Source organism: Felis catus, chromosome C1, assembly GCF_018350175.1.
Source record: "Felis catus isolate Fca126 chromosome C1, F.catus_Fca126_mat1.0, whole genome shotgun sequence".
NCBI classification, from domain to species: domain Eukaryota; kingdom Metazoa; phylum Chordata; class Mammalia; order Carnivora; family Felidae; genus Felis; species Felis catus.
Window position 1 is genome coordinate 51,787,333 of NC_058375.1, and position 23,388 is coordinate 51,810,720.

At 40.3% G+C, this 23,388-nt stretch overlaps 1 long non-coding RNA gene across 2 annotated transcripts; it reads right to left on the minus strand.

Annotated features, from left to right (window-relative positions):
* Window positions 1-838: 838 nt before the first annotated feature.
* Window positions 839-19,518, minus strand: LOC123379643. Of its 2 annotated transcripts, none has more exons than XR_006584357.1 (4): window positions 18,603-19,518; window positions 12,241-12,342; window positions 4,720-4,867; window positions 839-1,753 (listed from the first exon to the last, which is right to left on the minus strand). It is a non-coding gene; the product is annotated as an uncharacterized LOC123379643 (long non-coding RNA). The 2 variants fall into 2 exon arrangements; XR_006584356.1 differs by having other exon boundaries at window positions 4,720-4,898.
* Between the last annotated feature and the right edge of the window lie 3,870 nt (window positions 19,519-23,388).

A 23,388-nucleotide genomic window follows, 5' to 3' on the forward strand; every position in this document is an offset into this window, starting at 1 on the left:
TGGGGAGCTTAAAAAAATGCTGATGCCTCGGCCCCATCCCAATAAAATAAGGAATGGACCCTTGGTATTGCTCTTTTAAAAGCTCCATTATAGGGGCACCTGGGTGGCTCAGTCAGTTAAGTGTCCGACACTTGATTTCAGCTCAGGTCATTATCTCAGGGTCATGAGATCAAGCTCCACGTCAGGGCTCTTCCCTGGGTGTGGAGCCTGCTTAAGATTCTCTCTTTCTCCCTCTACTACTACTCCCTCTCTCTTTCTCTAAAAAAATAAAATAAAATAAGTAAAAGCTCCATTATAACTCTGATGCACAGTAAGAGTCCAAATATACTGACTTAGGGAACTTATAATTGCCTCAAACCCCCTCTATGCTTTGAGCTTTCTACTCAAAGCCAGCATCACAACAACCATCTTCCCAATGACATCTATGACCCCCAGTGACAGTTCACAGCTCAGGTAGCAATGCTGGACCCCTTCCAAAAGTTTCTATGGATCCTGGAGACTGGCTCTTCTGAACTGCCAGATACACCTACTGGGTCTTCTTAGCACTACCTATAGAGAGGATCAAGTGGGAGCAAGTCTAATATATCCAAAATCACTCCTAGTTAAGATTAGCTTCCCTTTATTATGCCAGGAGCTGTACCAGGTGCTTAATATACACTGTTGGGGCACCAGGGTGGCTCAGTTGGTTAAACACCGGACTCTTGATTTTGGCTCAGGTCATGGTGTCACAGTTTGTGAGTTCGAGCCCTGTATCAGGCTCTGCACTGACAGTGTGGAGCCTGCTTGGGATCCTCTCTCTCTCCCCTCCCTCTGACCCTACCCTGTTTGCTCTCTCTCTCCCAAAATAAATAAATAAATTTAAGAACTTAAGAAAAAAAACATACATTGTTGTCACTCTCCACTCCTGTGATTTGAAGGAGGCCCAATCAAATAGGACACTTCTTTCTACACGAGTTCTAAAGAAGTTGAGATAAGCAAAGGAGTTAGGCACATGGAGATCAAAATGTTAGCTTCACTAAAGATAAAGATTGCTCGAAAATATGGGGTTGGTGTGAAGCAACAATGAGCTTCCAGAATTGGACATTGAGCAGAAGTTTAGCAGATGGACAGATGTAAGCGAACCTGGAAAAGATACTCCACTGGCACTGTAATGCATGTTTATAAAGCACGATCCAATTGTAAGTTACTATTACTAAAATAGAAACTGCACAATGACTGCCTTACTCAGTGCAGGCACTATGCTTAATTATTATTAAGTCTACTACACAACAACAAACTAAGTGCAAAGTCATTTAAAAATTTCCTTCAATTTACATGTAGCTACTATTTGCAACATTTCCCCACACCAACCCCCCAGAAAAGTGAAAGAGAAAGTGTATTTCCATCTTTTATACTGTACTTATGGGCGCCATATGCAAGACACATGTGAAAGGCATAGCCACAGCACACCCCACATGGGCATTGCAAACCATTTACATTAGATTTTCCTGTTACAGTAGCTGCAGGCACGTAAAATGTTTATTACTGTTATATTGCCATTGCTTTCATTCTACATATACTTGCTGCTGAGCATCTGGTCTTGTGTTGCAAAGAAGGGGAGTGCATTGATGTTTTCTCTGAAACTCCAGTTCTCTTCCTTTAACCATACACTGGCCCTCCGTGGCCTTCTTCCCTGGCTAGTCCCAAAGGCTAGACAGAGTAAGTAACCTTGATATCCGTTGAACATAAAGAAGTCATGACAAGATGGCTTTTGCTTAAAACAAACAATCAAACATAACAAATCTTTTTAATAATGAGGTAATCACTCTTCAAAGAGCAGTCCATGAAGTTATCCCCCCAGGTTTACTAAGAAGATAGTAGACCATGAACCTCAACTGCCATTTATCAGCTGTCTGACTTTGGGTAACTTATAAAACTATTCTATGTCCCCGATTCTTCATCTGCAAAGGGGGACCTGATACATAGGATGACTGTGTACATTAATCATAATATTCATAAAGCACTCAGCAGAGTGCCTAGACCATAGTGGGTGTTCCCATAGGGGCAGCTGTCATTACCACTAAGTAAAAAAAAAACCTCTGTGAAACCACTGGTAAACTACAATGATTATAGAATCAATTGTCAAATGAGTGGTACTAATGATTGGTAATTTCAGAGTTGAGGGGTAAAGGTGTTCTGAGGGAAGGAATACACTGAATTTGGCTTTGAAGAAGGCCTAGAGTGGAATGGACAGTCGGTGGGTGATGAGGAGATGAAAAGCAGGATAATGGCTTAATCAAGGGCAAGGAAGAAGGAATGTGCATGGAATAATTTATGAACAGTGAATATAGCAGCTTGTTGGAGCAAAAGATTCACATGCGGTGGGAGGAAGAGGAGAGGAATGGGTAGCAGAAAATAGGATTGGGAAGGAATACTCAGAGAGCCCTTCCAGAAAAACAAATTTGGATAATTACAAGGTAGTGGGGTACATTTGAATGTCTTTGAGTAGTGAGAAGATATGATGAAAGGACGATTATCCTGGTAGTAATGGATAAGACAAAATGCATATCTTGGAGGTTCTTTTTTTCTATTTTATTTATGAATAAGGCTATTTCAACTTTGATGAGGTTCAGGGGCTAAACAATGATTTGTAAAAAATTAACTTTCCCAGTTTTTGTCCATAACTTAGTAAATTATTAAATACTGCTATAGCTAACATGTGTACAGCTATATACAGTTATTGTAACATTAAGTAGCACATAAACAGTGGTCATAAAAGAATAAAATCCCACGATGTTCTCACCGTGGGGAGTTGTCTAATAGTGCCACAAAAAAACCCAACTTTGAGGTGACAACCTTCGGGTAGTGGGTCATAATCTTTTGGAATTGTGTTTTACTCTAGAAGTTTTCCCTTAATGACAAAAATTAGATAATACTAAATTGGGAACTGCAAGAATTATAATTATAGAACACAACTGGTGAAGATTTAAACTCTCAGCTTGGAAAAATTATAGGCAACATGAAAATTCTCTAAAATAATTTTAAAGATCCAGAATTCAGGAGATAACTTTTCAAATCTGAACATGTAACCACAATGACAAAGGAGAGGGCCTGAACAGGATAGTTTTCTATAGAGGAGGGATTAGTGTCAATACTAGAACCAGAATACATATTATGTGTAGATAATATTGGTGATAGCAAAAGTTACTATGTATTGAGCAAAAAGCTGAGGTAATGATAGAGTATTTGGTCTTATTTCACTCTCATAAGAACCTATTATCTGCATCTTACCAACTAGGATATTGAGATTTAGTGTCACTTGATAACTTGTCCAAGGTCACACAGCTAATGAATGCAGGACTGAACTGGGATTTAATGGCAGCTCTGTATGACCTCCTAACTCAGGCTCTTTCTACTGTACCTACACAAATGTGCAGGTACTCACACACACACATGTACACACACACACGTCTACACATTTCCTGAAGGTGAATAAATGTAATTAGCATGTATAACATAAGGAGCCAAAAATTATCCATTGATTTTTATTATTTTCCTTATAAGGTCTTAAGTTTAAAGAATGAGTTGTTAAGAAGGATCTAAACTGGATGGTTCCAGGTGATGTCAGCAAGCACTGTCCTGACACTCCAGAAGGATAGGCCAGGTACGCACTGTAGCCCTTCATAAGGAGGCCTAAGTCAGTACCTTGGATTAGTCCTTCTGAAACGCTTCTCCTACTGTTCACATAGCTCACAATAACCCTATGTGGTCAGCAGGGTAGGTATTATTTTCTCATGTTAAGTGGAGAACACTGGGTCCTAGAAGCTAAGTGGCTTCCTAAGGCCATACAGCTAGTCTGTGGCAGGGCTAGGATTCACATCGCTCTTCTGACTCCAGATCTGGACTCCTCCCATTGCAACACAGCTGCTTCTAGAAGGTGAATCAACTTAGTATTTTAAATGTGAAACCTGGGTTTAAATCTACTGTGGTAGAGGTACCAAATTCCACCGATATTCAGTTTTCCCTTAAGTAAAAATACAGACAATAGATTGATGTGAAGACCAGATGAAAGAAAGGAAAACACAGCTCAAATTACTTCAGTCATGTATATTAGATCCTGAGCTTTCTACAGATGATTTATGCAAAAGAAGTTGTTAAATACCCACTCTGTGTCAGGTATATGCTGGGTTCTGGGGACACCAAAATAACTGTCTTATTAATATTTGAATTTTTAGTGCTGAGCACAGTGGCAGTCAATTGCAGGGATGCATAAACATGATATGAATGGGAGGGATAAGAAGAAGAGGGATGAATGAACCAATTAAACATAGGTGTGAAAGAGGAATTTTTAACCTTGTACATCAATTCATTCATTCAGCAAACATATTGAGTCCCTGCTATGTGCACTATTCTAGGTATTGCAGAAGACACAAGAATAAATAAAGTATATGTTCTATTATCAAAGAACAGCATGGTATATTGGTAAGAACATAGGATTCAGAGTTAGAAGAACTACATCTTGAGACTCCATTCTACCACCTGCTAAGTAACGTTGAACACATTTCTGAGCCTCAGTATTCCTATCTATAAAGTGAGGATAATACTAACCTTTCATGATTGTTGACAGGAATAACATTTGGAAATGTGCTTTGAAAATTGCTATATGATGTTGTCATTATTATAAAAGTATTTCCATAAATATTTTCTAGTAGCTATCAAATCCAAGGCTTATTGAGTTACCTGGAGAATTGCTTTAATTCCCTGCTTTGCTCTAGAGGTGGAGACATGGTTGAAGGTCAGTTGTGATGGGATGAATGTGATCAGTGTTATCATCAATTGTTTTCTTCTTCCCTGAAATCTGCTCCAGACCATCATAGAAGCAGTTGCTCTAAGGGGAGTATTAAGTAAAAGGAGATTGTCTGTGAATAAAATACAAAGGACCAGTAACAAGTGAGACTTTGAGTCTAATGGTATGACTAGTAAGTTGCAAGTTCATTATTTGCTTTAAATAACACTGGGTTATAGCACTTCTGTGTCTTTTTGCCTTTGTCTCCCTTTCTGGGTTACTCAAGTCAACTAATGTACATCAGTCACCCATTATGTACTAGACTAGTGAATACTCCCTGAGTAAGCCATGATCCCTGCCTTCAAGGATCATGCACCTGAGACAGATATGAATATAAATAATCATAATATAGTAAGAACACTTTACAATACAGCCAGGAAAAAATTATTATAGCAAAAAGAGTTGTGATTGACCAGCCTTGCCATTAAAAGCAGGGAAGCTTCTATAGAGAAGGTAACACCTGAAAGGGCCTTTATGTAAGAATAGTAGTTTAGCAGATCTTGGAGGCAGAGGAAGAGCACTCCAGACAGAAAACAGCACAAGGACAGAGTAAAGAGAGAGGGAGGGAGTACATGGCACATTTGGAGAGAAGAGATTATGTTAGTATAGTTAATGTATAGGTTGTGTGAGAAGTGGTTCAAGATGAGGCTGGAAAGGTAGGTTAGGACCAAATTATGGTAGGCCATGCTTGAGAATCTGGGGCCCTAGCTTATAAATCATGCATCTCCATCCAGTACCTAACAGAGTTCCTCAAAGTAAATCTTCGATAAACACTTGCTGAATGAGAAAACTATGATTGGTTATGTAACTGAAATGGTTTTCCATTTATCCAACTATCCCAACTACTTCTCCCTTTAGACTTTGGAAGAAGGAAAAAAGAAGACTCGTTGGGAAAGAAAGAAAGAAAGAAAGAAAGAAAGAAAGAAAGAAAGAAAGAAAGAAAGAAAGAAAGAAAGAAAGAAAGAAAGAAAGAAAGAAAGAAAGAAAGAAAGAAAAGAAAAGAAAAGAAAGCAAAGTGAGGGGAGAAGGTGCAGATGATGGTGCAGAATAAAACCACCAAAAAGCAATGACATGAGAATTGTTGCTCCATCCCTGGGTTTGAAATCTTGCCTTGCTATTTACCATCTGTGAAAACATCAGCAAGTCAAACAACTACCTGAGCTTCGGTTTCCCCATTGGTAAATGGGAGTAATAGGGAGTAATTTTTACTGAACTATAACATTGTGTGAAAGATCAAACCAGATTTCTATGAAAGCTCTTTAGAAGTGGCAAAAATTATGCACATTTCAGGCAAACCTGAGGTCATTTAAATGAAGGGTCTCTGGGTGGAGGAGTGTCGGGTAGAGAATTACATACAGTGTAGAGGCATGGAACCTGACAGCCCAGGATGACTGATGCCAGTTTTCAAGAGCAGTGAGAGCCTTGCTAACACTGGCAAATGATTGCCATTTCCTTTGTCAGGCAGTGACAGGAGTTAGTTGACCTGAAAATTCACTAATAGTTCCATTAGAGAGGCCTTGGAAGTAGCCATCTTTTTACTCATCCTGGTCAATTAACAATGAATTAATGCCAGACATATTTTCAATTGAGCTGAATGGTAATTTCCCCCCATTTTGCTAAAAATATCCCCTTCTGAAGGGAATACTAGCCAGCAAACAATCTGCTTTTCTTCCCAAAATTACTCTGGAGGATTTCTAAACCATTGTCAGCTCTAAGCATTGATAAGGTAGCAGGTCAAACCCTGAATTTGACATAGGAGACTCAAGTTCAAGTACCAGCTTCCCTACATACCAGCTATGTGTTCTTAGACAAATAACTGAAACTTTCTGAAGCTCAGTGTTTTCACATGTAAATTGAAAGGAAGAGTAGACACGAATGCTTAGGTCTCTTTCAGCGATAAAATATTATGAGAACATTCTTTTAAGTTTATTCATTTATTTTTAGAAGCCGGGGGCGGGGGGAGGGAGGGCGGGAGTGGGCAGAGAGAGAGAGGAAGAGAGAAAATCCCAAGCAGACTCCGCACTACCAGTGTGGCTCAAACCCATGAACCTTGAGATCCTGACCTGAGCTGAAATCAAGTGGGATCCTCAACTGACTGACCCACCCAGGCACCCTGTTATGAGAACATTTTTAAGTGGTTTTAGGCGTGTTGGTGGAATGGTAGGCTGAACTTGGGAGTGGGGGAAGAGTGCTGGATTTCTTCTACGCACTCTGATCTAGGAGTCAGAACGCTGGATTAAGCCCTTGGTTCTCAACCAGAGAAGGTGGGTGGGGGTGGACATTTGGCAATACCTGGAGATATTTTTGGTTGTCACCACTGAGGATTGCTACTGGCATCTAGTGGGTAGAGGCCAGGGAGACTGGCAAACATCCTACAATGCAGAAGACAGGTCTGTACAACAAAGAATTATCCAGCCCAAAATATCCATAGTGCAGAGGTTGAGTAAATCTCCTATGGATATTGGATAGTTTTGTCCAGATCATAGCATTTTTGTTGTTGATCTCAGTGTCTTCATTTGCAAAATAGGGATGATAATAAAATCTGCCTCTTTCTATCATCTAGAGAAGTTGAAAATCAAATAAGATAATAGATCAAAATGTATCTTGAAATATAACGTGCTTCAAAACAGGGAAATACTATCCTCATTATTTTCGCTGCTCCAAGAGCCACTTCATTGGGGGTCTATCCTCTTATTCTTTGCTTGGATAAGGGGTTTAAGATGCTTTTCCAGTTTGTGGGAATTGCTTCAACATTTGACCTTGTTAAATTAATTAAACAACAAACCTACATAACCAAAGCAAAATCTAAGGCTGTAAATGCCTCAAGGTTATAAAATTGAAACCTAAGTATAACAACCAATCCCAAACAGCAAACTAGGCTTTAAGCTGCAGCCAATCAGTAGTTTCCTTAGTTTGCTTCTGCCTTTTCTCTATAAAAATCTCTCTTCTGCTGCTCTCCATGCAGTGCTCCAAAAACCACTTCCAGTTTGGTGCTGTCCGATTCCAATTAGTTATTATTCAGATAAACTCCTAAAATTTTTCACATGCCTCAGTTTTATCTTTTAACAGCTCCTAGGAGTTATGAACCTTGCTCTCAAGCTCAAATGTGCAAGAAATGTTTTTTTTACATTTTTATTATCAGAGTGTATTTCTATTATAAGCCCCCATCAGGTGGGGGCCAAACTCTCAAACTTGGATAGTGCAGGTTCCCCCCACATTTTCTTGAGGTTGCATTCTTGTTCCAGGGATTTCTGTAGGGCCAGGGCCCTGGGGCTGGGGATAGGGGGGAATTATCATAAATTCAGTAGTAGCATTCCCTGGAATGGGTCATTGCTTATCAGGTGATCTGTCCACCTAGGACGCTGCACAGCCCTTCTTGCTAGGTGCACTGCATCTCAGGAACACTCAGAGGGGTTTTTGCTGCCTCCTCACCACTCTGCTATGGGCCATTGTATGTGGTTATCTCCCATCCATCCATAGACTCTCCTCGGGCCATATTTACCTTGCTCTTCCATGCCATCTGAGGCCTTGCCTCTCCAGGTTATCTGGAAAAGTTATCCAGGCTCAGGTTATTTCTGCTCTTGAATCCCCCCAAACCTATCTGTGGTTTCTGTCCTCCCTCCCTCCAGTTTCTGCGTGGGGGACAAGAGTGGCAGGGCAGGAGCCCCTTCGATAAGGCATGTATCCCTGTTGAGTGCCCTTACTTCTTCCTTGACTCTTACTCCTCCTCTAGTCCATCCAAATCATCTTACTTAGCCGTATTCAAATTATCTTTATCACACACCTTCCCTCCTAAGGATTTTGCTACTCCAAAACAAAATTTTTGAAATTAAAAAAAAAATTTTCCCTCCAAAGAATATATACAAATGACCAATAAGCACATGAAAAGTTATTCACTAGTCATTAGGGAGAGACAAAACCACAATGAGACATCACTTCATACCCATTAAGATGGCTATTATCAAGACAAAACAAAACAGAACAAAGAGCCAGAAAATAAGTGCTGATGAGGATGTGGAAAAACTGGCATCCTTGGACTTCCCTGGTGGGGATGTAAAATAATGTAGCTGCTGTGGAAAACTGTGGTGCTTTCTTAAATACTAAACAGAGAATTACCATACGGTCCAGAAATTCCACTTTGGGGTATATACACAAAAGAAGTGAGAGCAGGGACTCAAATAGATATTTGTACAACCATGTACATAGCAGAATTTTTGATAATAACCAAAAGGTAGAAGTAACCCAAATGTCCATTAATTGATGAATGGACAAACAACATGTGTATGCACATACAATGAATTTATTCAGCCTTAAAAAGGAAGGATATTCGGACTCATGCCACAGCATGGATGGACTTTGAAGGCATTTATGCTTAGTGAAGGAAGACATAAAAGGACAAATATTATAAAATTCCAATTATATGAGGTACCTAGAGTAGTCAAATTCATAGAAACAGAAAGTAGAATGGTGGTGTCAGAGGCCGGGGGTGGGGGAAAGAGGGAATGGGATGCTAATGTTTAATGAGCACAGAGTTTCAGTTAGGGAAGATAAAAAAAAGTTCTGAAGACTGGGGTGCCTGGGGTGCCTGGGGCTCAGTCTGTTAAGCATCTGACTTCGACTCAGGTCATGATCTCACAGTTTGTGAGTTCAAGCCCTGCGTTGGGCTCTGCACTGACAGTGTGGAGCCGGCTTAGGATTCGTTTTCTCTCTCTCTCTCTCTCTCTCTCTCTGTTCCTACCCTATTTGCACTCTCTCTTTCTCTCTCAAAAATAAATAAATAAACTTAAAAAAAAGTTCTGAATATGGACAGTTGTGGTGGTTGCACCAGAATTTGCATGAACTTAATGCCATAGACTATATGCTTAAAGATGATTAAAATGATAAATTTTATGTTATGTATATTTTATCATAATTAAAAAACAAAACATTTTTCTTTTGTAGCCAACACAATCTACTTGAATGGCGGAAAGGTGCTACAGGAAATAAATTGCTAAAGACAATAAATACAGTTAATATATAAAAAAGGAAAAAAAGAAAAAATGTAGTTAATATATAAACATATTATGCCACCCAGACCTAGAAAATGTTTTTTTCTTACTTTTTCTTCTCTTCAGAAAAGCAGAATCATCTCTGGAATATAGATTCTGATTGTCAAAGAAGCACAATTAGGATTCTGAGCACAATTAGGATCAATTCATTGTAAGTTTACTGTATCTTTATTCTAACTCTCCAGTCTAAATTTGGATTCCTGGCCAAACATCCATCCATCTCTCTCTCTCTCTCTCTTTTTCTTTCTTATTCCCTGCCCCACCTCCCTCTTTCCTTCTTTCAAGATTTACCTAATTAGGAACAACCAATAGTGGTCACCATTTTTCCAGTTTTTGAGTACATCATTAGGAGAGTAATATACATGGGTTCCAGATAATTTAACAAATGGTGTTGGGACAATTGGTTTCAAAAAACGAGTTTGATCCATTGTACATCTTGCACTAAAATAAATTCCAGATGGATCAAAGATTGTTTTTAATGATTCATAAAAGTTGTGGAAGGAACATGAGAGAATTTGTTTTTATATAATCTTGCAGTGGGAAGAACACTATAACTATGACATAAAATTCAGAAGCCATAAATGAAAATTTTAATCAATTTAAACTTGTAAAAACTTAAAAAAATCTTCTTTGTAGAAGAAAATCCCTTAAAGTCAAAAAGCAAATAAACTGGGGAAACATTCTTGCCTTACATATTGCAGTCCAAAGGCTAATTTCCTTAATATATAACATGTTTCAACAATACTATAAGAAAGAGATTCAATACTAAAAATGGGCAAATGATACAGATAGCCTGTTGAAAGAAAGGGGAAAGTGAATGGTTCTTAAACATGTGAAAGGTGTTCAACCACATCATAATAAAAGAAGCAGAAATGAAAACTCTATAAGAGATTGATGAAAGAAAAATTTGGATAAAACATTGGCTTGTTGAGAATGTGGGGGAAACAATCACTTTCAAGGGTGGTTGGAGGGAATGTGAATTAATACAATATTTTTGTATTGATCAAAAATTTAAATTTATTATTTGACCCAGCAATCCTGCTTCTGGAAATTTACCCCATAGATACAGTCACAAAAAGAGAAATAACACACATGCAAACTTGTCTTCCACTGATAGGAGACTGCTTAAATAAATTTTGATACATCCATAAAATAGAAGATTATATAATCATAAAAGGAATAAGGCAGCTCTATAAGTACTGGTATGAAACAATCTCCAGGATATATTATAGAGTAAAAATAGAAACAGAATAATCTGTATAGTATGCTACCATTTGTGTAAACAACAGAAGAATTTACAAATGCATATAGTTGGATATTGGCATACATTATATCTCAAAGAATATTTAAAATCCTGGTTGCCTCTGGGAGTCAAAGGCAGAAGAGAGTTTTAGTATTCCGTGAATACTTTTGTACCTTTTCAATCTTGTATTATCTAGTACTCAGTAACAGCAACACCATTTCTGGCCCTGCCCCCATGTGTTCCAAATGGGCTTTGTATCTGCCTATAGACATCTTGGCATCTGCTTAGGACTTGAGTTTCCCATTTGTGTCTGCATCTATGTCTTTGAATCTGGTATCAGGACATTCCTTTCTTTCCTGAAGTCCAGCTTTATATTACATTTTTGCTGTATGTAACATCCAGAATATTGTGTGGTGTCAACAGGAGGAGGCCTGCACTAGGCAAGACCAGTCTCCAGCAGAAGATCACACTGGGAGGGTGAAGTCAGGAGTTGGGGAGAGAATCTAGTGGAGTAACTTTCTGTCAGCTACTTGCCCTCTTTGGCATCAGTCTTTTTATTTGTAAAGTTAGTTTAGATTAGATAATGTCTAATAGTGTTGTAATAGTTCTAGATTAACTTCCCCTGTTCCTAGCAAAGTCAGTATAGAAGACACAGACTTTGGAGCCAGATTATATGGGTTCAAATCCTAGCTTTCCTACTTATTAGCTGTGCCCTTAGGCAAGTATTTTTAACTTCTTTGTGCCTGTTTCTTCATCTGTAAAATGAAGATAACAATAATAGAACCTGTCTTATAAGGATATTGGGAGGATTAAATGAGTTACTATGTTTAAAATGCTGAGAAGACTGCCTAGCACATATTAAGCACTACTGGAGTGTGACTACTTCTTCCTCTCTTCCTCCTCCTATTATTATCATTATTGATTTAGGAAAGGCTCAAGGGATCGTGCAACATATGGCCTGGGTTAACTAAGCCTGAAGAAAGAATCATTCCTTGCTACCCTCAGAAGTATTAAAGCTCTAGAAAAGTTCTACCTTAAATGGAGCATGAACAGAAAAGGATCTGCAGGTCTCATCCTACCTCTGACAACTTCAATCAATCCATGCATCATTTTTAAATACTTACTGTAATACTTCAGGGCCTGTGGAGGAAATATGCAGTCTGGCCTTCATTCTTGAGTTGTTAACATCAAGGTTGGGGAGGACAAGTTTCTGATAGATGAGGCAACTAAAACAAAGGAAGAAATTTTCATTTATTGAGATGTACTATGGGTTATGTATTAAATCTTTTGGAAAAACATTCTCATTTAACTGGGTCAACATAATCCAGTACTGTATTGATTCTTGAATTGTGTCAAATAGCTTGCAAGTGTAGAGGAAACACTGAGACAAGACATCAAGAGAGACTAATCAACGTGTTTGCAAACTTTCCTAATGAATCAACTTAGATTACATATTAAATATACATATTCTCAGGCTGAACCTTAAATCCACTGAATCTGAATCTCTAGGGATGAGAATCCAGGAAACTATGTGTTGTTTTTTTTTTTTAAGTAGGCTCCACGCCTAACATGGGGCTTGAACTCACGACCCGAAGACCAAGAGTTGCACACTCTAAGGACTGAGCCAGCCAGGTGCCCCAGGTAGCCATACATATAATTTTTTTTTTTTTTTTAGAGAGCACACACATGTGGAGGAGGGACAGAGGGAGAAAGAGAGAGAATCTTAAGTAGGCTCCACCGCCCAGCACAATGGAGGACTCAATCTCACATCTGTGACATCAGGACCTGAGCCGAAATCAAGAATCAGATGCTTAACCGATTGAGCACCCAGATGCCCCAAGGAAACTATTTTTAAGAGAGCTTCAGGCAATACCTCTCACCAGAGAAATTTTGGAAACCCTGTTAGAGGATATCTTGAAGGGTCAAGAGGAGAGAGTTCTATTCTCCACATCTGAGAGTTTTCATTTGCCTGTCACAAAGCAAACAAGGAATGAACTGAGTAGGAGCCAGCAGGAGGCTCTCATTGGCTACCTGGGGGCACAGCTGACCTTAAGCTAGGACATTACACCTCCATGTGCTTTTCTCCTTTGAACATCACTCAAGGAGGCTGTAGTGTATGTCTTGATCCACTAGTTCTATACTCGAGTACAAGGATTGCCTGGTTTTTTAAAAAACCTCTTTAAGCTGTGTTCTCACGCACTGTGACGTCAGTAGAACCCCAAGACTGAATTATAGCTTTGCATTCAATCAAGAATCATGTATTATTCTCTATGTTATCCATCATTGCTTCCCCACTGCTCCGAAGACAGAGTGACAGCAATACACACAATGGGCAAGCACCTGAGGTGCTTTAAACCTATCAATAATAAGCATTGTTCTCAGAAAGATTTTGCTCTGTGGAAAAAGCAGAATGGAACAGCCTTTCCAATGACTGGCAGAGTCTTTGAAATTGTTGCCTATTAAATGTGCAAATTCGAAAGCCACAGAATTCAGCCACTACCTCATTTGTGTCCTAGGGATTTGGTTTGGACTGCATCAAAAAAACATATCTGTTCATATGAAATACAAAATGATTATTGGATGTTTTGCTTCTCACATTTAACTGCATACAAATACTAAAATTCAATCTATGTGAAATTAATGAGTTGATGGTGAGTCTGATGCATGTGTTTAATCAGAAAATTACATTCAGAGTACTTGAAAACATATTAATTGAAGTTTATTAAGAAGGCAGTAGATATTTAGATACAAACACAAATGCAAAATATATCAATACCGTACCTGTAATTATCTATCACTACTGCCTTGTACATTCTAGTGCTTTTAAATACAAATGAAACATAATGCATGCTTGGGTCATTTTAGACATAAGGAATGTTAAATAAAGATATTTTATTTCAGTTTTCCTTTTCAACTGGATTGAGTTTCACAGTTAAACACAGAATATGCACTTGTGGTTGTATTGATGAATAGAGGCACTAATAATTGGCATATTGTACTTCCTCTGATATTATTAGCCACAAATTTCTCAGGTTAGAATGAATGTAAAACATTCCTTTACCCAGATTGATTCTTTGTGTAAGTAATTAAAGAAAACAGGCTCTTGACACGATGCATCCCATAAATGCTATCATAATAAGACTTATTTACAGACCAAACATAGCAATGACCAACTTGGTGCCTTTAAACTTGTTTTCCCAGATTTAGTTCCAGGGAAATGCAATGGCCTTGGTTGATATTTGTGGTATCTTCTAGTATCACTACATCCAATGGACTTATTAACTCACTGGATGGGCAAATATTGGTCTGGCTTTCTTACATATGTGGATTGAGATTCCTTTTTTTTATGTCTTTGGCTGTGTGTCTACCATTTTTTTCTAGTGATCTAAATACCTTTCCTTCTTTCATATTTGAGAATCCCTGCTCACACCCACCTGACATAAGGCCTAAAACAAGGCAATGAAAACGTTGGCAATTTCCAAATATCTTTGTGGATATTTCCAAATATCCAAATATTTTAAACTTCATATCTGGAAGTTTAACTACATTTTTATGCATTCAGTGGATGTTGGGAAGTGTGGACAAAGGCACAGTCCATTCAGCATCTCTGAGGTCAGTGCCTTCCTATGATGCTGCACAGGGAACAAATGGGGGTGACTCTCAGCTCTCTGACAGACTGGGGGTACAACCAACTACCAAGTGTTTATCCTTATTCAGGAACTCTGCTGAGCTCCTGACATCCATCATCTCATTTAATCCTTGCAACTACACTGGAAATTAAGTGGACATTATTTCCTTGTTTAACAAATGAGGAAATTGAGGCACAACACAGTGATGTAAAATGCTTAAGATTCACATATAGGAAACAACTAAGATGAGAAAGAGCAGAAATTTTTTGGCTTATAAATTACAGAGTTGGGATTTGAATTAATGATGGACCATCAGCTTTAAAACACACTCTGGGGGCGCCTGGGTGGCGCAGTCGGTTAAACGTCCGACTTCAGCCAGGTCACGATCTCGCCGTCCCTGAGTTCGAGCCCTGCGTCAGGCTCTGGGCTGATGGCTCAGAGCCTGGAGCCTGTTTCCGATTCTGTGTCTCCCTCTCTCTCTGCCCCTCCCCCATTCATGCTCTGTCTCTCTCTGTCCCAAAAATAAATAAAAACGTTGGAAAAAAAAATTTAAAACACACTCTGTACTCAGCTGGACTACCTTATTTTTCCATAATTATGCCATGTATCTTCCTATAGCCTATACATTTATTTTAAATTATGGAATTGGCTATCATGCCCTTGGTAGCATGATTTTTAAAATCCTTTCCTCAGAAAAGAATCAAAAGGTCTGGGGGGAAATCAGAAAGTATGTTATTGAGGGGTCTGGGGGGCTTAGTCGGTTAAGCATCCAACTCTTGATTTCAGCTAAGGTCATGATTACATGGTCATGAGATCGAGCCCTGTATCTGGCAGCTCTGACCATGGAGCTACTTGGGATTCTCTCTCTCCCTTTCTCTGCCCCTCCCCTGCTCATGCTCTTCTCTCTCAAAATAAATAAGTATACATTAAAAATAAGATATTTTATTTATTTGTATCAAGGACCTAGGCAGTGGAATCTCTTGCTTTTTCCTCAGCATCCAAGTTTTCGTCCCTTTTGTGTGTATGTTATCACCTATACTTTGTTTATTAACTTTTATTTGTTAGCACAAACTTTCCTGTAAAAAAATGTGTTTGCCTAGCAGTGTTGAGTAGGCTGCTTAGTTAAAAAAACAAACTCCTTCATTTATTATTCAACCTTGGGCAAGCTGCTTAAGTTAAGTCTCAATGTCTTCCTCGGTATCTTCCTCTGTTAAAAAAAAAAACATACTGAAGTCTCAGTATCTTCCTCTGATGGTAGCTATCTATGGATTGAATGAGATAATGCAAAGACAGTGACTGGCACCTAGGAAGAACCTGAAAACATTGGCTACTATTATTTGTACAAGCATTAAGCTTTAACTCAAGACTACCCTAAGAAGTCTTACTAACTATTCTCTATTCCCTTTGCAGTTAACTGGAAAGATAAAATCCTTAAATCCAGAGGCAGAACAAGGTCATCTCCCAGGAGATTAGGCCAAATACTATAGTCCCCATAAATTGGAAGCAGACAGATCATCTCAGCCCTACTATTAGCTGTATGACTTTGGGCAAGTCATATTTGGTCTTCACTTTCCCCTTGTCTCAGACATGTAGAAATCAATTTGCCCCCTGAGAGTCCTACCGGTGTTATTCTTTGAAGTACCCATGCAATCATGAGTGAGTACTCATTTCCAAGAGCTTGTAATTTCCATGCCCCACCTGAACACCACCTTTCAGCCCAGGAAGCCAGGAGCCCAAGCCTCTCCTGAACTTAGCACTTGGACACCCAGAGCAGCTGCTAATACCCCCAGCCAAGCCCCACACCTCCTTAATCTGAAATCCTCATTAGCTCCAACTGCAGGCCATCTATTACCTCACACCCATAATGGGAGTTAATTTCTGTTGGGATCAGATGGTCTTCCCCCTGGAAATTTTTATTCATATTTCTTTCCTGTTTTGTGATTCTCAATCGGAGTTTTCTAATAACAGATCATTTCTTTTTGTCTAACTTTAATCTGGTCCTGCTTGACAAGCCCCATCCTTTTCATTGAAGGGTAAGACCACTTAAAGGAAGGCCAATAAGCCCTTGCGCTGCTCGGCCGGCTGGGGTGATTTGTCACCCGGTGCAGTGGTGGTCACACCAATGGATTTATCTCAAGGTAAATGGAGATGCTGAGACCCGGGACCTGGAGCTTTGATTAAGGCGCCCTTTTTGTAGTGTTGATAGATGTTGCTTGTGTTTATCTATTTGAAATGCCACTAAATCTGTGAATACAATGGAAAAAGAGAGTACTTTGCTGCTGAAAACATATTAGTGATTTATGTTTCAGTAAGAAGCACAATAAAGAGACAGAGGCTATTAAGAGCAGCTATTTTCATGAGAAATAGTTCTGCTTTAAAACATTATTAACCCCACCTTGATAAAGACTTACATGCATGCATAATCATGTTTACTTACCCCTTTAGTTTGGTGCGATATGCATTTGAAGCACACATTCTCCAAATATTAAGAAGTTAGCAGAATATTTACAGCAAAAGACACCTCACCTAGGACTGTTCTGCATGTAAATTTTCTTCTCTCAAGATAGGGACACATAATAAACTTATCTAGGAAGCTTTGGAGTTTATATGGACTTCATATTGTTCAAAGTACTCTCAAATCCTGCTCACCATCATTTTCTGTGTCTGCACACACACACACACACACACACACACACACACACACACACACACCGCCCCCACTGCCCTGCATTGTAGTAGATATAACCAGTACGGTGACACATAAAGATTATAATGCATGGATATAACTTATAACATGAATCAATGTCATCAAGACGCACCCATTTAAATGAATAGGGTCAGATGAGAGTGCTGTATCACCCTGACTTGTGTGACAGTTACAAATGCATCACCTCGTATGCATAATAGGAGTGTACAAACCAGAAGAGATTTGTAAACTTGGTTCATTTCAAGCAGAACTGACCCACAGGAATGGAAACAAGAGAAAAGGCAACTGGGCTGGAGCTGTCGGGAAATAAGTGATTCTGTGTTTTGCGGTTTCTTAAAACCCTAAAGAGGATTTCGTGTCCTCCAGCTCCACTGTGAACCTGAAAGCAGATCAGATCAAGCTCAGGACGCTGCCTGTTTATTTACCACGTTCACTTTTAAAGGTTGCAGTGCTTGCACGGAGTAGAGGTGGGGATAACAAATGGGGTTGGGGGTGGGGTACATAAGATGCGTAGAGGAGGGAGTTTAAGGTGTGCGATTCTCACCAAGTCTGGGGGGTTGGGGGAAAACACAGGCGAGTCGGGCCTGGCAGAGTTAACAGCGTTCAGAGTGCAATTAGTGTTTGGAAGGTTCTATGCCGTGTACTCTGATTTATTGATACGTTCCGGGGATTTCTCTGCAGCAGGGTGAGCAAGCGTGGGGGGCGGGGGAGGGCCTGGGGCGGCGCGCGCCTGGGAGACAGGCAGCTGACAGCGGGGTCTGGGGCTTGGCACCACCACGCGCCGGGTGTTGAGCGCAGCGCTTAGCGGAGGCCACACCTGCACCTCATTTGCTTCCGAGCAGCGCCATGACCCGCCTGCTGATGGGGCGCCTTCCCTTTCATCCTCGGGATTATGACAAGTTATTAATTGCCACCATTAGCCGCAGCAGCCTGCCCGAGATCTCTGCTGCTCTCTGGAGGTGAGAAACTGCGTGTCTGAATGCAGAGGGAAGAGGCATCGAGCTGCGCGGGGCAAACGGAGCAACAATCTGCCCAAAAGGGATTGTGAGATGGTGAATAATTTATTAGAAAACATTTTTCTTTGTCCTTCCCACAGACCCACAAATCCTCCCCAAGCGCTCTTTACCAGCCTTGCAGATAATGTACTTACACATCCCAGAGCCTGCTAAATAGACTGAAGAGGCCATCAGGTTCACCCTCCACACTGCGGCTGCCAGGACCGCGCAGACCCAACGCGTGGCCTCTGCCAAGGGCCTGCTGATGGAGGTGAGGTAATTAGATGCGTTTGCAGAGGCAGATATGAAAAGATGGTAGATGGCCCCCCACCTCCTTCCGGCTCCTGCTTCCCATGTAGAACAGGTATACTCGCACACACATAACCCCATAATTTCGTCCTTACTACAAGCATTTACTGAGTTTCTACTATAATAGGGAGTTGCTCTGTCCCTTGCACCTTCTTGACAAAAGTAAGGCCACGCCATCTTCACAGCCACTCCTTCACAGCCATGGCTTCACATGCGTTCCTTTGAAAGAATCAGGAGCCTACTCTAGTGGAGATGCAAAGAGGGAAGACTCAGGCCCTGTGCTCAAAGAGCTGGGAGCCTGTGTTCACGTCAGTGATGCTACTGCAGGCTGAGATATTGTAGGCTCTCCATTCCCAGAGATTTTCATGAGGAGGAGAAACAGTCATATCTCCTCATAGGGTTTTGGAATAACAGAGTTTGAAATCAGGCCAAGCATATATGACATGAGTATCTTCTAAGTCACAGCTTCTATGATACCATGGTCTCTTCCTGTTTGAAGTCATGGAATCTCTTAAAATGATGCTCTGAGATCTGTCTTTCTAGGGACATTCAAAAACTTTTAGTACGCACTTACTACGTGCCATGCCATGTCCTGGGTTCTGGAGATACTGTGGTAAACAGGTGTATTCCCTGATATCCTGGAGGACTACTCAGATTCTAAAGAGACAACCTCAAGCCTGCAGGTGCCAGATGAGCATCTTAGCTGAGAATGAATCAGGCAAAAATGAGACAAGACTGGCTGCCTCCATTGTGTGAATTTGAATGTGCTTTAATGACAAGCATGATAAGTGTTCTAATCCTCCTGCAATTACTGACAGTCCCAGTCTAACAGGTAAATTCATATCAAATATAGGCCTACACACACACACACACACACACACACACACACAGTAGAAGACTAAAAGGGATGTTAAAAAGGGATACAATCCAAAAGACCTATTAATCCATTTATTTATTTGACCAACACATTTTGAGTACCAACATGAGTCAGGCCCCATGGCTGGTGGCAAGCATCTCACACCTACCAGTCCCTGCTCTGTAGGGGCTCACAGACCAGTGTGGGAGATGGTTTGATGTGTAAAAAGTTATACTTATGTGTGATTAGTACACTAACCAAGAAAGGCATCAGGCATTCCAGAAGAAGAGAAGAGCAAACAACTAGTTCAGGCTTGGGAAGGTGCATGAGGGTGTGTAGGTCAGAGAAATTTCCTCAGGCAGCAATATGCTAGCTGGGTCTTAAAGAATGAGTGGGCTTCACAATTGAAGAAAGAATGAGGGAGAGAAGAAGAGGGGGAAGGGAAGATGAAAAAAAAAGTGGCACATGCTCACTAAACAAAGACTATTGGTTAATTGCAATCATTCATTCATGCACTCATTCATTCAAAAAATATTGAAGCCTGCCATGCTGTTATGGACTGAATTTTTCTATTCCCCTAAAATTCATATGTTGAAGCCTTAACCGCTGTGTGACTGTATTTACAGGGAAATAATTAAAGTTAAATGAGATCATAAAGGCCGGCGCTTGATCTGATAGGATTAATATCCTTTTAAGAAGAAGCACCAGAGAGCACTCTCTCTCTCTCCCCATGTATAGGCATAAGGAAAGGCCATGTGAAAATATGACTGCAAACTGGGAAGAGAGTTCTCACCAGAAACTGACCATGTTAGCACCTTGATCTTGGACTTCTAGCTTCCAAACTGTGAGAAAATTAATTTCTGTCACTTAAGTCATCCAGTCTATGATATTTTGTTATTGCAGCCCAAGTAAACATGCTCCTAGCACTGTACCAATAGTTAATTGGTTTTGCATGAAATAAGCAAAGATAAATAAGACTACTCACTGCCCTCAAAAGCTCAGGGCTATGTAGGAGTGACTGACCAATAGGCAAACAATGGCCAAAGTAACTATTCTAGTGGATACATGATCACCTGCTTGAAATAATCATGATTTATTTTCTTAAGTGAACCATTTTACCTGTTCTCTTAAACACATTTGAGTATGATTGAAGGATTTGATGTTGGAGCCATTAATGCTATTTACCAATATTTCTTCTCATTCTAGGCAAATTCACCATCACATGAAGTTAGCTGGGTCTATGTGATTTGCTTTAAAAATGAATTGTGAGCAAAAGTGAGAGGTATCTGGGGTGTCTGGATGGCTCAGTTGGTTAAGTGTCTGACTCTTGGTTTTGGCTCAGGTCATGATCTTACGGTTTGTGAATTTGAGCTCCGTGTCAGGCTCTGTGCTGACAGCAAGGAGCCTGCTTGGGGTTCTCTCTCTCCCTCTCTCTGCCTCTCCCCAACTTTCTCTGTCTCTTTCTCTAAATAAATAATAAATAAACAAACTTTTTAAAAGTAACAGGTATCACTTGCAGGCAGAAAGCTTTAAGAACCAGTGAGTGATTTGCCAAGTTTCCCCCTCTTGCATAAATAGCAACCAGCAAATCCTAGGTGTGGGAAGCTCCATCAGCCCACATCTCTATGTGAGACTTTCAGAAGTGGAAGACCTATGAAGAACAGGCAGTGTGAGTAAGAAATAAACTTTTATTGTTTTAAGCCACTGACATCTGGGGTATATTTGTTACTGGAGTGCAATCTAGCCTAGTATGACTAATATAAGAAAGAGGCTACTCACATTCTGACCCTGGTAGACATTTTGGAATATTGGTTTTGCCACTTGTAGCCCTAAGAGTGACCTACTGTACAGAGGTTAGAGACTGGACTTCCAGTTTCTGCTTGGCCTGGGAGTCCCATTTATCCACCATCAGGTTATAAAATACATTAGTAGATTTCCTCACAAGCAGTGATAAGTTAGGATTTTACTTGTTCATGTATCATTTCAGTGTTACATGCTTCATGTCCCATATAAGATCTGTTATCAAAGAGGCCCATGTGTGAAGCTATGTACTTCAGAGATGCAAACTGCAAATGGATATGGCTTTCTAGTCTTTCAGAGGATTTTGCCCTTTCATGTCCTGTTCATGGGCCCAAGAGCAGAGGGCTCTGGAATTAAGTGTCTGTTTTTGTTTGTTTGTTTGTTTGTTTGTTTGTTTTTCCTTTGAGAGAGAGCATGGGTACTTGCCCCGTGAGTTGGGGGAGGGGCAGAGAGAGAATCTTAAGCAGGTTCCATGCCCAGCCCCATGTGGAGCTTTATCTCACCACTGAAATAACCTGAACTGAAATCAAGAGTTGGATGCTTAACCAAATGAGCCACCCTGAGGTGTCTGGTTTTAAATCCTATCTCCATCACTTACTAGCTATGCTGTTTGTACATGTTACTTAAACTCTTTAAGCCTTAGCTTCCTCACCTGTAAAATTTGAATACTAATAATGCTACTTTATGGGGATGTTTTGTGCATTAAATGAGATAATGCAAAAAATAGTAATCATTATTGTTGGTGTTATCATTACTTTTCACCGTCAGGATAGTCTTAAAACCAAATGTCAAAAGTCGTTATCACAAAGCCATGACTATTCTTAGAGAGTTTACTTAAGCATCAGCTGGGAGGCAAGCATCTGGAGTAAACGATTTTCCAGCTTGTGCTCAAGGTCTGTGATCCTCCAGCAACACAGAGTATCTTAATGGAAATTAAAGCATCTCCTGAGAAAGGTTCGACCCTAATGGGAATCCTGCCAAGAAGGGACCCAAGTTAAAGCTGGTGTGGATGCTGGCATGCTGCTTTCATGAGCTCTGGAAACTAGCTTTCTTGTAAGGCTTCTCTTTTGGATATTTAGCAACTCACTTTGGAGAAAGATTATCTCCTTTTTGAAAGTAACCTGACCACCTGTCAAAACTGGACTTGTGTGAGGAATCGAGAGGCTAACCCTTGGCAGTCTGGCCAGGCTCTCGTTTGGGTAATTACACTGGCAGTGCCTGCTTTACTCGGCATGAACTTGGCTTCCAGTCCCAACCATCTTCTGAGTCTCTGATGATGTGACTGAAAGAGTGTCTGGGATCTGCCCCAGACTGCCAAAGAAGTAGGAAGGGCAACTGACGGACGTAGATGCTCTATGACGACCCCTTGTAATTATGGAAATGAGTTTCTATTTGAGGAAAAGTGGCAACCAAGAAAAAAAAATAAAGGGTACTAAACATTCTGCTCTACTCCCTTCTGTCATCTATGTGGAGTATTCTTTAATTCTGGGATTTTTTGTTTACCAAGTGCTGGCCCCATGCAGTGGACAAGTGATACAATGATTCCTAATGCCTTGCTTTTCTCAACAAGGAGCTCTTAGTCATCTAATCATTCAACAATCCATTCATTCAACACGTTCACTGACATCCACTGTATGCCAGGCACTGCATTGTACTGGGTATGCAGAGGTGAACAAAACAGAAAGTTCCCTGCTCTCATGGAGCTTAGAGTTTAGTGGCATAACTTGAAAAGGCAAGCACAAAAAAGTATACAGTAATGAACTGTTTTTATGTCAGCAAAGGAAGACAATGGGGAGCACCACCAAGGCCATGTGGTGGGTGTCAGGGAGCAACATAGAAACAAATACTGACAATGCACTAGGAAAGGTACACATTCAAAGCGCTTTCAGAGGACCATATAGTCAGTGTGCTTGTCCATTTTGACTGCAGGCCAGACTAAGCATGGGGAGATGTGCATACAGGAACCCAGGTGCACA